Raw genomic sequence first — 13,927 nt, 5'->3', positions numbered from 1 at the left:
AGCCGCCGCCCGCTTGCTGGTTTCCCGGGGCAGAGCGGGACTGACGGCCGGCCCCGGACGCTGCAAACGGTGCCCTGGGGTCGCCCCCGGTGCTCCTGAAGGCTCTTCTCTGTTGAGGAGTTACCCGGCACTAAGCCCTCGGTGAAAATCTCCCGGGGGAAACACCAGCAGCTAGGCTTAGTCTTGCCGCTGAAGCATCCGCAGCCGTTGCCCAGGGTTCGGACCCTCGTTTCTCACCCCCGTTCTTTTATTACTTGCTCTCAGCGTCGCTTACCCTGTCGCAGTTCATGTGTAATTCCATGCAAAACCTCCAAACAGCTTCCAAACAAAAGATGGAAAACCTGTATGGAGGCAAGGGGGCATTTCTTCCTCAGCCCAGACAATGCCAGAACTCTACTACCGCCGTAAGATGAGATGAGCAATAGCAGTATCTGCTTGCTCACTTGGCGGATGGGGGGTTTAGCTGCTTAATTCTGCAGAGTTTCTAACTAGGCATCATGAACCAGGTAAAATAAACCGACGACTGAGTTCATACCAGAGTGCTTCAGGAAACTTAATAGAAATTTCTATCACTTGCGGAGTTAGGCAACAGCTGTCTAGCAGATTTTAGTATCTACATTCTGGATCTCGGTGCCTTAGGTGCTCATTGCACAGCTGAGCTCATCTAGAGCCGAGAGCTGGCTGCTGATCTGGCGCCGAACGCGGGGCCGTGTCGCCCGGCCGTGCTGTCTGGAGGCCGTGGGTGTTGTGCTGGCACAGTGCACCACAGCAGCTGGATGTGCTGCCGCTGTCCATAGCTCTGCAGTCCGGTCTCCGTGCAAAATCACAGACATAGGCATGCTCCAAACTCCCATCCGTGTTCTAGTCAAGTTCCTCTGCAAGTCTGCAAGGGCTACTGAAGTTGTTCGTATCTTTCAGCAGGACGATCCGGTTCAAAAGTGGGCATTTACTTATTAATTACTTGTTATAGGATACTAATGTCAATTGCTACAGATGATCCTTGTATTTTTCTGGGGTGGATGCTTGTGGGGAAGGAAGAATTAAAGAACTAATGCTGGAAAAAAAAACCCTTGGAATGTAATGCATAGTCTGTATTTATTTCTAGACATCTGTTTCTCGTCATCTGCATCCTTCTATAAAGGCTAAGAATTATTAAGAGAATGAAGTAATCTTTCCCTGTTTTTACAGTTTAGAGTGTTAAGTGGTAATGAAACGGAAAACACAGCGAGCCATTCAGATCTGCCATTGGAGTTTCTGTGGGGAATTCTATTGGATGAACATCTGACAAAAATGCTTTGGAGGTTTGTTTTCCTTTTATCTGGCTCCTGTGAAAGAGCAGAATATTATTTTACTTCCTGTGGTGATAAATTATTACTACAGTCTCTCTCTGCTGGCATATTCCCCACTGCTACAAAGTGCTAACAATATGCAGACAAAGCGGATTATATTTTTCACAAAATCTTACCAGTTTGCAACAAGAGACACTTACTGGTATGCAGACTAAGTATTACCAGAGGAGTAGCTAAAAAGCTGGGTGTTTCACTACACTAGACAGAATCTTTCAAACACAAAGGCACATTATATGAGAAATGGAGCTGCTATCATTTCTTTTCTAAAAAATGCAGCTACCTTGTTTTACATACATATAATCATTAGGCAAAGCAGGAATATCCTGTGGCTGTAGAAGGTCTTAAAGGAGCCAGTGTGGCTGCAGACATTATAATGTGGGTGATAACAACAATAGTGTTTAGGGACAGTCTGGAGGTGCAGTTTCTGTACTACACACAAGAGGGCTTTGGCAGCAAATTCCTGAGATCTACCTCTTTTTTTAAAGACTTTAGGATGCACCTCAGTTACATTTCCTATCTTCCTCACAGCCATGTGAGATACGAGTTTGCTTAAAGAAAGCAACCCAAGAGTATCACTTAGTCACATCACACCAGGAATTAGGGGACTTAAAATAAATGACTGCTTCCCACATGATTTTTGTCCAATCCTTTCATGGCCCGAAGGATATTGCTAGGACAATTCCTTAGAGTGCCTTCTAAAATGCCAGCACTGCTGCAGGAGGGTCAGAGAAGAATACTATACAGACAATCCTGAAAAATATGTATCACAGGGAAAATCTAATTCCTTAGGAATAGATAAGAGAACAGAGCTGATTCTAAGCAGGCAGGAATAACCAGATGAATTAATACACCACCACATATTTGATCTTGTACTGTGCTGTAGTATATCCCTGATAGCTCATGATCTTTTTCCAGTACATACTACACTGTCTCTTTGCTTGTCTTCTTTTCCTTCATTATATGTCTACCAGACAGAAGCACATTCTGTGCTTTCATTAGGTCAGTAAAACCAAAAAATAAAACAAGAAACAAACTGAAGGCTATCAGCAAGAAAAAATGTATCAGCCCTCACAATTTCAGTCATACTGTACTGGGGCTGTTGAAAGGAGATATGCTGAACTAGTTTTCACTTCACCTTGTTTACTGGTATGCTGGTATGCAAAGTACTTGAGACAAGTTCCTTAAGCCATCAAGCAGCACAGAGAAATGTCAGGCAGCACAGCGAATAAAAGGACTGTTGGTCTAGATGATAAATCAGTGAGGAATTTTGCTCTGCTCTCCAAGCATGTATGGCACCTCAGTGTTGGTCACCAGGTTGAAAATTCCTAAATAACTGCTTGAAGTTGAAAAGTGCACGAGAGGAATAACTGAAAAATAATTAAAAAGGGCAACTGCAGCTGTCAGCTTTTGTGTTTCCACATTTCCTGACCATCCATTTCTCCTTCCCAGGGGAAGCTAAGAATCATACTGCCTCACCAGCAAGAAAACTGAATTACAAAGCACTAACAGTAGCAACACAGAGGTAAAATCCACAGTGATTTCTTTTTCATTAACTATTTTGTTGTTGTTTATCAGTTACATTCACACTCATTGACTATAGCATTTTTCTCTATGGGCTTATTCAGAACAATAATTTGCATGCCCTTGGCATCACCCCATCATGACTCCTTACATCCAACACAAGCTGATTTGCACAGAAGTTTTTCTGAGAGGTATGTATGCAATGTCTCAGGTGATTCTTAGAACAATGTCAACCCAGTGACTATAATTGCAAACACCAAAAATACCTCTCTTTAGTCAGGGGAAAAGGAGCAAAATTAAGGTAAATGAAAAGCCCCCCTTCACTCCCAAACATCAAATCCACAAAATACAAAAGCTACTCTGATTCTTCAGCAGCAGTCAGTGATCATAGTCTTAAATCAGTATCTCTACACTAGATTATAGTGAAGAATTGCAGAAAAGTATTTTATATTTCATGCTCCATACCAAATGCTCTCTTAAAATTTTAGCAAAGACTCACATTGAGCAATGCTCCAGAAAGTAAGAGAAAGTTCCATCCATCCATTCTGCTCAGCAATACTTTTCATTACTTTTTCAAGCATGTCAGACTAACAAGGCAGTGAAACAGCCTCAGGCATTTCTCAGCCTTAGACCTGTAGTGGATGAAAAAGAGGAAGGTAAAGACTTTAATTTACCTCACATACCAGACAGCTTTACAGAGGTTTAACTGCTTGTTTTAAATGATGAATTGGGCCAATTTCATCCACTGACTGAGTCCCAAGAAGTCTATGCTAGAGATAAACTGGGTCTGTTCAAGACAGAGTAATAATTAGATAATACAGCAGTTTATTACAGGCTGTTCACATCATCAGCAGGGGTCATTTAATCTCAATTTAGATTCTCATTAGACCTGCTCCTCTCTGACATGCTGTACTTCTCACGTCCCTCTCATTGCGCCTCCTCTGTATTTGCTTACACATACCATGGCAGACTTCCTCTTTTGAGCTAGCTGGGCTAGCCAAAAAATGCTACTGTTCCTGTTGCTTAATACAATCCACCATCTTGTCTCTTGGTATTAAGACTATAAGAGTGTCCTGTAATCCCATTGAAGCAAAGTCATCCAGATGAGGTCACCTTTATCACCTGCTTCAAGTGGGCAGTATTTCACTTACTCTGTAACAAATCATAAGTGTGCAATGGAAACGAGACACTTTTATTAAACTAAGCACTTTAGCATCACCATTGACCTTGATACTATGAAAAGTTTTTGTATTCACATCCACCACATTCATTTCTTCCCTGACCTGTTTTAGAGGCAGGCTGTTAAAACAACCTTTGTTCACAGTTTGGGGATTCAGATCAGGCTGTTCTCTAAGGCTGCTATAATTCTCATCCATATACTGAGTACTTGGGGCCTTATTATCTTAAAAAAATGCCTGGATAATTAATGTCTAGATAATGCCCAAGAAGGAAGGTTTCAGTGTTGCTACATGTCTGTCTGTTTTTCCCTGCGACATACGCACCACTAGATCCTGTGGAAGAAGCACGAGACTGCAGCCTTTCAGAGACCACATGGACATGGTCAGCTGGGAATCACATAGGTGGGACAAACGGCAAGTGAAGGAGACATGTATGGAACTTCCTGCCTGGGTATGGATGGAGAACAGAGCCTGACCGGGTGTCAGAGCTGACGGCGAGACACACTGAGGGACCTAGAAAAGGCTGTGCAAAGTGTTGCAATGCAGGAGGCCACTTCAAGACTGCAAGGCAAGGCAAAAGGAGAGGGCCGACTGTGAAAATCTCAGTGGGCAAGATGGAAGATAAAAGTCCCATATTTTAACATGATTTCTTTATTTTAAAAGCTGCTTTGCTCTATTTTTTTTTTCTTGATAGGTCTTACAGACCAAAGTTAATGCATCCTGCAAGTCAGGGTGCTGAGACACTAAGGGGGAATTTATCTCAAGCTCTTTTTTCCACATACTTCTTCAGCAGTCAAAAACATTTCTGTTGTGGGTGGATTGGTTACTCCCTGTATTTCCTGCACTGCCTTTGTGTTCTGCCCTCTTTTCTCTAGTCTTCCTGAGCAGTATTTGTCCCTGTCAGGCTTGTCACTTTCAGTGTTTGAGCTCATCAGCATCTGTTCTACCTGCTCAGTACACTCTTATTACCTATACGTCTTCTTCTGCTTGACACACTACATAAATACTTGCTTGACTAAGATTAAGTTACACAAACTTCCTTTTTTACCTTGTGGTTCCTACACCAATTTCCAGTAAATCAAATTATGCTTCTCAGAGTTTTGTGCAGTTCTTTGTATGTAGCCATGTCAGAATTCAAACCAGTGCTCCGTAAATCTATTTCCAGAGTGCACAACTTTCAAGAGAAAACAAATGAGACCAGCAGTTGATTTTTACTTTCAATACTCATTTCATTTTTGACTGGCACCTTTCTTGTGTATCTGAGGGATGTGAGGCTAAGGCAACTTTTGGGGGTGTGTTTAAATACAATATTTGATCTGGGATGCCCCACAGTGAAACACAGTGCGATTCTCACCAGGGATTGCCATGTGGATGACTTGGAGGCCTTATTATTAACTAAGAAAAGTGACACATAAGAACAGCATTGATCTTTGGGTGTTTTACAGTGATGGAGATCAAGCCCAGAAGAAAATGTTAGGAAATCTTATATTCAATACAACAACAACAAGATCATTTTCAGATGTCATTAGGTAGGATTAGAAGTAGAGTGCCTAAACCAGGAGCTTTTCTTTCACATACTTGAGCTAACACTTTGTTCAGAGCACTGGATTAAGTGTCTTGCATAGTTTACAGCTACTGGCTTCCTATGAAAAGAAAAGCCAGATTAAAAAATAGGAATATATTTTTTTGGCTCTAGACAAGAACTTTTGAAAGGATGAGATGTGACTAATCTCTTCATTGAGTGTTTTGAACTGCCTTTCAAGCAGAAAAATATTTGGAAAACCTTAACTACAAAGCTTCTCTGAACCAGCCTCCCGAGATACTTCTTCAGTCCAGTTTTTGTTCATGGTATCGCCAAGCATAAGCATGGATAATCAAAGCTTTCCCACAGTCTATATTCTCACATAGTGAAAATAGAAATACGTGGGACTTACAGTTCACCCCAGTCCAAAGGAGGAAGCTTAGGTATCATGTGATGAAATACAGGAACACAAAAATATATTAAGAAAGAATGCCAGGGGAGCTTATTCAGCATGTTTTGAACCTTCCTCATATGCTTTGTTTATAGCTTGTATGAAAGCTAAACCCTCTAAAGACAACAAAATACTACACACATAGTGTAGTAGTATTGGTACTATATAGTGTCTTGGTATGTAGTTTTGGTACCCATAGTCAAAGCAACTGCCTGAGACCTTATGGGGCACACCATAAGTTGCCAATGTTCTTAGCTGATCCAGTAAGGAGTTTACAGGACTTGCTGGCATATTTTTCCTTTTTTGCACCAAAACACAATCCTATATTGTATGCAGCAGCAGTAACTTATTACACACCATTACACACCATAGTCTTGCCAGATAATCCTAAAGCCCATAATGACTTTGCCAGAACTTTGCCTATGTCCAATGTACATGCCATAGTAACATCAATAGGATTTTTTCTCTGGGAAACCATTGTAATGTAAACTAACATGGCATAATACTAAAGAAGAAAGTTTTGAGCTGCATTCTGAGGCAGCATTTGATCAGTGACTGCAGATGGCCTACAGTAGTCTTTTTTGTTGTTTTTATGACTCCAGTAGGAAGCTTTGATATAACTGAGTAGGAGAGTTAGTTTCTGACAGTATGATACTGGATTTTGCCTAAAGATTAACATTTTTCAATAGAACTGCAACTTCTTTTAGTGGCATGACCATGAATAGAAGATTACAGGAACTATAGCTCCAGTAGATACGTACAAGACAAACTTAATTTTTAGTTTGTTAAATATTTCAGTTGAACAATTGCACAAAGAATTTGCCAGTGCTCCTATACATATCAGATGCTAGCACTTGCTGATGGTTACCCAGCTTGCAGAAAATCCTGATGTAGTGGGGTCTGTTTCTAATGGGACAAGCAGCTACTGCACAAAGCATTTAACTTTCCAGCACTTTCCCTCTCTGTACATGGTTAAGCATTAGAACCGGAACTTGGTAAAGAAAAGCACATACTTATTTGTGCTGTTCAAAAATACTGCTTTTAATACTCCATAAATACTCATCTCCTTTTCTGTATCAGAAAGCCAGGTAATTATATTTCTTCATTTTTCCACAGCATATTCTAGCAATCTTTATCTAAAAGCAATGACTTTATTAAAACAAGCCTTCTTAGGTGTCCTTGGCAGTGTACTTCCTGAGTGACCTCAATTCCTCAGTGACCACTCCCGTATCACAGTGGAACTAAACCTGAGAGACTAAAACATTTACACTTAACGTCATGAAAAAGATTGTAGAGCATCCAAATGAAAACTGAACACTAACCATGGATTTTTTACTATTCATGCAAACAGCGCCGTAGAGATACTGTTATTCTACCTACATTTAGAAATGGATGGTGCTGTGTATGTGTAGACAGAAGATGCTCCCCTGGTAAATGGTAAGCGAAATGATAGATGCTACTACAGAATATTTGTTGCTGTAATTTGCTAGAATAAAATTGCTAGAATTTGTTGCAATAAGGTCACAGAATATAATCTAGCCAGGTGGCCTAAAAGGAGATATCCCTCCTACTATAACCTCAACAACTAGTTCTCCATCAAAACAACTTACAACAAGACTTGAAAGAAACCAAAGTTGACTGTGATAATGTGTGCTGGGTACTTCAGGCACATCCCTCCTCTAATTCCTCTTTTAATTCAATATGACATGTCTACACTCCATGGGTTTCTTTGGTAGATCAGGTAACACTGAGTAAGAGTCAGGACATTGTGATATATGCCCTGTATTCTCTTGTCAGCGATAAATTGTGACTGGGCAGTGCTCCTTTAAATTCACTGCAGGTTGTGGCTGTTCAAAAAATGGACATGTACAACTGCATGATGAAAAGATTAAATCCGAGAAGTAATGGTCAAACCTCAGATCAACCTGCCAAAAGTTAGTGATTTCAAAAGGCAGCAAATCTTAAAATTGTAATATTGTACATTGCCTTTCAGCTTTTCTCCTTTGAACCACAGGGGAACTAATTGTAGTAATCTTTTAATAGTTTAAAAGAACAATAAATTTCAGAATCCAATAAGCTTTACTGAAGTGCTGAATGGTAAACTGGTTTTCAATTTAATTCTTCAGTCAAAGAAAAAAAAAAGGAGAAAAAATGTGGTATTTCCCTGGAAAAGATTGCAAATAACATCAGGTGTGTTGATAGTACTTGTTTCTGTGGCAGTGATTAATTACAGTCATTGGTGCACATTTATGCTGACTGGCTTTTACTTTCCTGCAGTCGTATGGGTAAACATTGTGGGAATCCCTCCCTTCCTCAGTTTACATATAATTTACTTTTAGTAACTCAATCAACTCTTTCACAAATACAAACAGAGCAGGGGAAATAAAATAAACATTGGGGGAAATTGAGGAATTAATCTTGTAAGAAGAGTCTTTTTTAAAAAGAAAGGTTTTGATGAACGTCTTAAAAAGTATACGTGCTTACTGAACTTACATGGATAGTTTATGTAGTTTGAAAAGACAAACACTGGACCTATGAGAGGAATTGCTCTTTTAAATCCAGACAGAAGTTAAGTCCAGAGAGAAGGTGGACGTTTTGCTGGTAACAACTGTGTTTGTAATAGATTTAATGACATGCTATTTCCTACTCTGAGTGCTCATATTCAGTAAACCATTTAGAATGATTGACCACAAAGTGCCAAATCACTTTCTCTGGCTTTCACTCACTCCTTTCCAGTATTAACACAATTAGTATAGCACTTCCACAGCAACTTTACCTCGAGGATCTCATTTGGACTTAGCTCTCAATCATTAAACGTAACTGGACTGGGGCCTCTGCTGAACCAGTACAGTACAGGTTGAGAACAACTCAGAAGAAACTGTGCCATAGATGCATTTTACCCAGTAAGAGTCCTGGGAAGCCATGCTGGCGATTGCCAGAGCACAATGCCCTCTGAATCCTTCAGCACCCATGTACTCTTGCAAGCAGAAATGGTAGGGTAAAAGTTACTTACACAAGCTCTGCTGTGCTCAGACTGGAAGACTGCTAATTTTGCTGCATCACACTCTGTGGACTGAGAATTAACTGCAACTTTGGAAGCATTTTCTGAATTCTGATATTCTGAGCAGTGGATTGATGTTAGCAGATCTAACCAACACCTAGTCTGTCTATGCAAAGTTACTCCTTCTCCACAAAGATAAATCTAGATGAAAATTTTGAAACTTTTATGCTGAAAATCCTGGTTTGCCTTTCAGAGTCTTGAATTCTTTTTAGAGACCTCAGTAAATTGGAAATTACATCTCTGGACAAACTAATCTGTACTACTGGCTTTTTCCTTTCATTGCAAACCTTTCCTAATGAATACATGAAGGTGTTTTGATGAACTCATACTTTTTTAGTTTCCTGACTTTGTAGGAATTAATTTTTCCTCAGCATGAGAATGAATGCCTAAATAGATTATGCTGATGTTGAAATTAAACCTCTATGTAGAGTTGATTTATTCTTGACATAAACTTTTCTATCATCACAGTCTGGTCACACAAGGATAAGGGGTTAGCAGGCTCTAACTTTTGTTTACTGCAAAGTTAGTCTAGACAGATTCAGCAAGGACTCCCACATATCTTAGGCAAGGAAGGAGAGGTGATGGGGTGGCTCTCTATGTTAGGGAGTGTTTTGATTGTACAGAGCTACATGATTGTGATGACAAGGTTGAGTGCTGATGGGTAAGGATGAGAGGGAAGGCTAACAAGGCAGATATTGTGCTGGGAGTCTGTTATAGACCGCCCAACCAGGGTGAAGAGACAGATCAATCATTCTACAAGTGGCTGGCAGTAATCTCACAATCATGTGCCCTTGTTCTCGTGGAGGACTTCAACTTTCCAGACATCTGCTGGAAATACAACACAGCAGAGAGCAAGCAGTCTGGGAGGTTCGTGGAGTGTGTGGAAGATAACTTCCTGACACAGCTGGTAGGTGAGCCTACCAGGGGAGGAGCCTTGCTAGACCTACTGTTTACAAACAGGGAAGGACTGGTGGGAGGTGTGATGGTCGGAGGCCATCTCGGGCATAGCAACCATGAAATGATAGCATTCTCAATTTTTGGTGAGGCAAGGAAGGTGGTCAGCAAAACCACCACCATGGACTTCCAGAGGGCAAACTTTGGCCCATTCAGGACACTGGTTGAGAGAGTCCCTTGGGAGACAGTCCTGAAGGGCAAAGGGGTCCAGGAAGGCTGGACATTCTTCAAGAAGGAAATCTTAATGGCTCAGGACCAAGCTATTCCCATGCGCTACAAGATGAACTGCCGAGGAAGACAACAGGCCTGGCTGAACAGGGAGCTTTTGCTAGGACTCAAGAAAAAAAGGAGAGTTTATAATCTTTGGAAGAAAGGGCAGGCAACTCAGGAAGAGTACAGGGATCTCGTTAGGTCATGCAAAGAGGAAATTAGAAAGGCAAAAGCTCAGCTAGAACTCGATCTGGCCACTACTGTAAGAGACAACAAAAAATGTTTTTACAAATATGTTAACAATAAAAAGAGAGCCAAGGAGAATATCTATCTCTTATTGGATACAGAGGGGAACATTGCCACCAGAGATGAGGAAAAGGCTGAGGTACTTAATGCTTTCTTTGCCTCAGTCTTTAATAGTGAGACCAGTTATCCTCAGGGTACTCTGCCCCCTCAGCTGGAAGGCAAGGACGGAGAGCAGAATATACCCCCCATAATCCAGGAGGAAATAGTTAGTGACCTATTATGCCATCTGGACACTCACAAGTCTATGGGACCAGATGGGATCCATCCAAGAGTACTGAGGGAGCTGGGAGAGGAGCTTGCCAAGCCACTCTCCATCATTTATCAGCAATCCTCATCAACAGGGGAGGTCCCAGATGACTGGAGGCTTGCCAGTGTGACCCCCATTTACAAGAAGGGTTGGAGGGAGGATCTGGGGAACTGCAGGCCTGTCAGCCTGACCTCGGTACTGGGGAAGATTATGGAACGGTTCATCTTGGTGTGCTCACATGGCATGTGCAGGACAACAGGGGATCAGGCCCAGCCAGCATGGGTTCCTGAAAGGCAGGTCCTGCTTGACCAACCTCATCTCCTTCTATGACCAGGTGACCCAGCTAGTGGATGAGGGGAAGGCTGTGGATGTTGTCTACCTGGACTTCAGTAAGGCCTTTGACACTGTCTCTCACGGCATACTCCTTGAGAAGCTGGCAGCTCATGTCTTAGACAAGTGTACTCTTCACTGGGTGAAAAACTGGCTGGATGGACAAGCCCAGAGGGTTGTGGTGAATGGAATTAAATCCAGTTGGCACCCGGCCACAAGTGGTGTTCCCCAGGGCTCAGTATTGGGGCCAGTTCTGTTTAAGATCTTTATTAATGATCTGGACGAGGGGATTGAGTGCACCCTCAGTAAGTTTGCTGATGACACCAAGTTGGGAGGGAGGGTTGATCTGGTCGAGGGTAGGGAGGCTCTACAGAGGGATCTGGACAGGCTGGATTGATGGGCTGAGGCCAGTCGTATGAGGTTCAACAAGGCCAAGTGCCGGATCCTGCACTTCGGTCACAACAACCCCACACAGTGCTACAGGCTTGGGAAGAGTGGTGGAAAGCTGCCTAGCAGAAGAAGACCTGGGGGTGCTGGTTGACAGCCAACTGAATATGAGCCAGCAGTGCGCCCAGGCAGCCAAGGCGGCCAACGGCATCCTAGCCTGTATCAGAAATAGTGTGGCCAGCAGGAGCAGGGAGGTGATCGTCCCCCTGTACTTGGCACTGGTGAGGCCGCACCTTGAGTACTGTGTTCGGTTTTGGGTCCCTCGCTACAGGAAAGACATTGAGGTGCTGGATCGTGTCCAGAGAAGGGCAACCAAGTTGGTGAGGGGCCTGGAGCACAAGTCTTATGAAGAGCGGCTGAGGGAACTGAGGCTGTTTAGCCTGGAGAAAAGGAGGCTGAGGGGAGACCTTATTGCTCTCTACAACTGCCTGAAAGGAGGTTGTAGCGAGGTGGATGCTGGTCTCTCCCGTCAGGTGGTTGGTGATAGGACAAGAGGCAATGGCCTCAAGTTGCGGCAGGGGCGGTTTAGATTGGACATTAGGAAAAATTTCTTTACTGAAAGGGTTGTCAGGCATTGGACCAGACTGCCCAGGGAAGTGGTTGCGTCACCATCCCCAGAAGTATTCAAAAAGAGTGTAGACAACGCACTTCAGGACGTGGTTTAGGGGGCATGGTTGATGGTTGGACTTGATGATCTTAAAGGTCTTTTCCAACCTAAACGATTCTATGATTCTATATCTTGATGGCTAAAAGAAATTATTTAATAATGTTTCTAAAAATAAACATGTGTCCAGAGCTTTGTGGGCCCTAAGATTAGGACAAGAACTCTCCAGGACACAGATCATCACTGATAAGCATTTCATACAATACTTGATTAACAGCTTGGACCCAACTGGGTTAAATGTTCCTGCAGTTTTACACCCTTTGCTTTCCCTTGATTTTAATTGGGAGATGGCAATGGCTGATCATTGTGGTGGCATGGTGGTTTAGATGCATGAATGCCTCTGGTTTAGATTTATGAGAGGAGAGCTGATAAAACATGTGCTCAATACATGGTGTTTGTGGGGCTAAGAAAAACTTTCAAGTAATTCTGCAAATATAGTTAGAAAAAACAAACAGGCTTGGGGTCCCAGTTAAGACTCATGCGCCCCAAAGCTCATTCATTTTTTCTTACTGCATCGGTTAGTCTAACAAAACATTTCACCTTGCTTCATAAACCTTGTACGGCTGCTGTCACCTAACCATCACTATTACAACGAGGTAACAGCTGCTTAGTTTGTAGAACTACACAGGCACATTCATATATTACAAATACAACTTGGAGATGTAAGAAAGAGATTGCAAAGGCTCAGAATAATGCTACAGCTGCTTCAGTGTATTCCTGAATGGAAAGACTATTATAATCCCAGCAATATACACCTTTCTGTACATTTGCAGAGCAAAACATGGTCTGTAGTGCTGATAATCACTGTGTTTAAATAAATGCTCTCTGTCAGGGAATGTTTTCCTTTTAACTGATCCTACTGCTGAAACCCTACTGGTTCACAATAGCTTGTTGCCATGGATGGGTAATGATGTCACACATTCTGCCCTGTGTTCATGCCAGAAACTAAATGAGAATGATTTTTTTAATGACTAGGAGTTACTTAGCAATTCCCTGGAAGACCTGAAGTGAGTTACAAGAAAACAAGAGGCCCTGTTGACCCTACCTGCACTGTATCTTTATGCCAGTGAAGCGATGCTGTAAAACTCCATAGTAAACGCTCTGCAGATTTAAAACCAAGGTTGTGTTACTGCAATTTACCTTGTCAGCCAACAGATTTCAGCGGGCTGGAGATCAGCAGGAGGCTAGGTGAAGTGCGGCTTAGGGGCTCACACATGACCACGTGCCCTTGGAAACTACATAACTGTTTGTCCTTCCGACGTTTTTGGAAGAGGGTATACCGTGTGTGTCCTCCCCTCCGTCAGTGATGCTTTGACAGGAAAATCATCCCGAGCAGGGTACAGACATCACTGTATCAGGCAGCAATTGCCACGTTACTGCTTTCTCTGACACCACCTTTCAAATTAGATCTATCCTCTCGAGGTCAGCATCTGGAAGGCAAAGAACACGAGGAAATCTCTTGTAAATACAGACAACAACAGAAAGGCAGTAAAAACACCCGCCCTGTTACTGCTCCCCAGAGCCTGGCTTCTGCTCGCCCCTCTCCTCAGGGACACTGGTGTTTGGAACAAGGAAGCCTTTGTCCTTCTGAGGCGAGACCGTCCCGAGAGTTTCAAAGCCGCCTAAGCTATCCGAATGCCGCCCTGCCCGTATTTCCTGACGGGTCTCCCTTTCTAGGAAGGCAGCC

The sequence above is a fragment of the Haliaeetus leucocephalus genome, unplaced genomic scaffold (genome assembly GCF_000737465.1).
Source record: "Haliaeetus leucocephalus isolate CR32 unplaced genomic scaffold, Haliaeetus_leucocephalus-4.0 Scaffold636, whole genome shotgun sequence".
Taxonomy (NCBI): Eukaryota; Metazoa; Chordata; class Aves; order Accipitriformes; family Accipitridae; genus Haliaeetus; species Haliaeetus leucocephalus.
Note: the sequence above shows the minus strand (reverse complement) of the source record.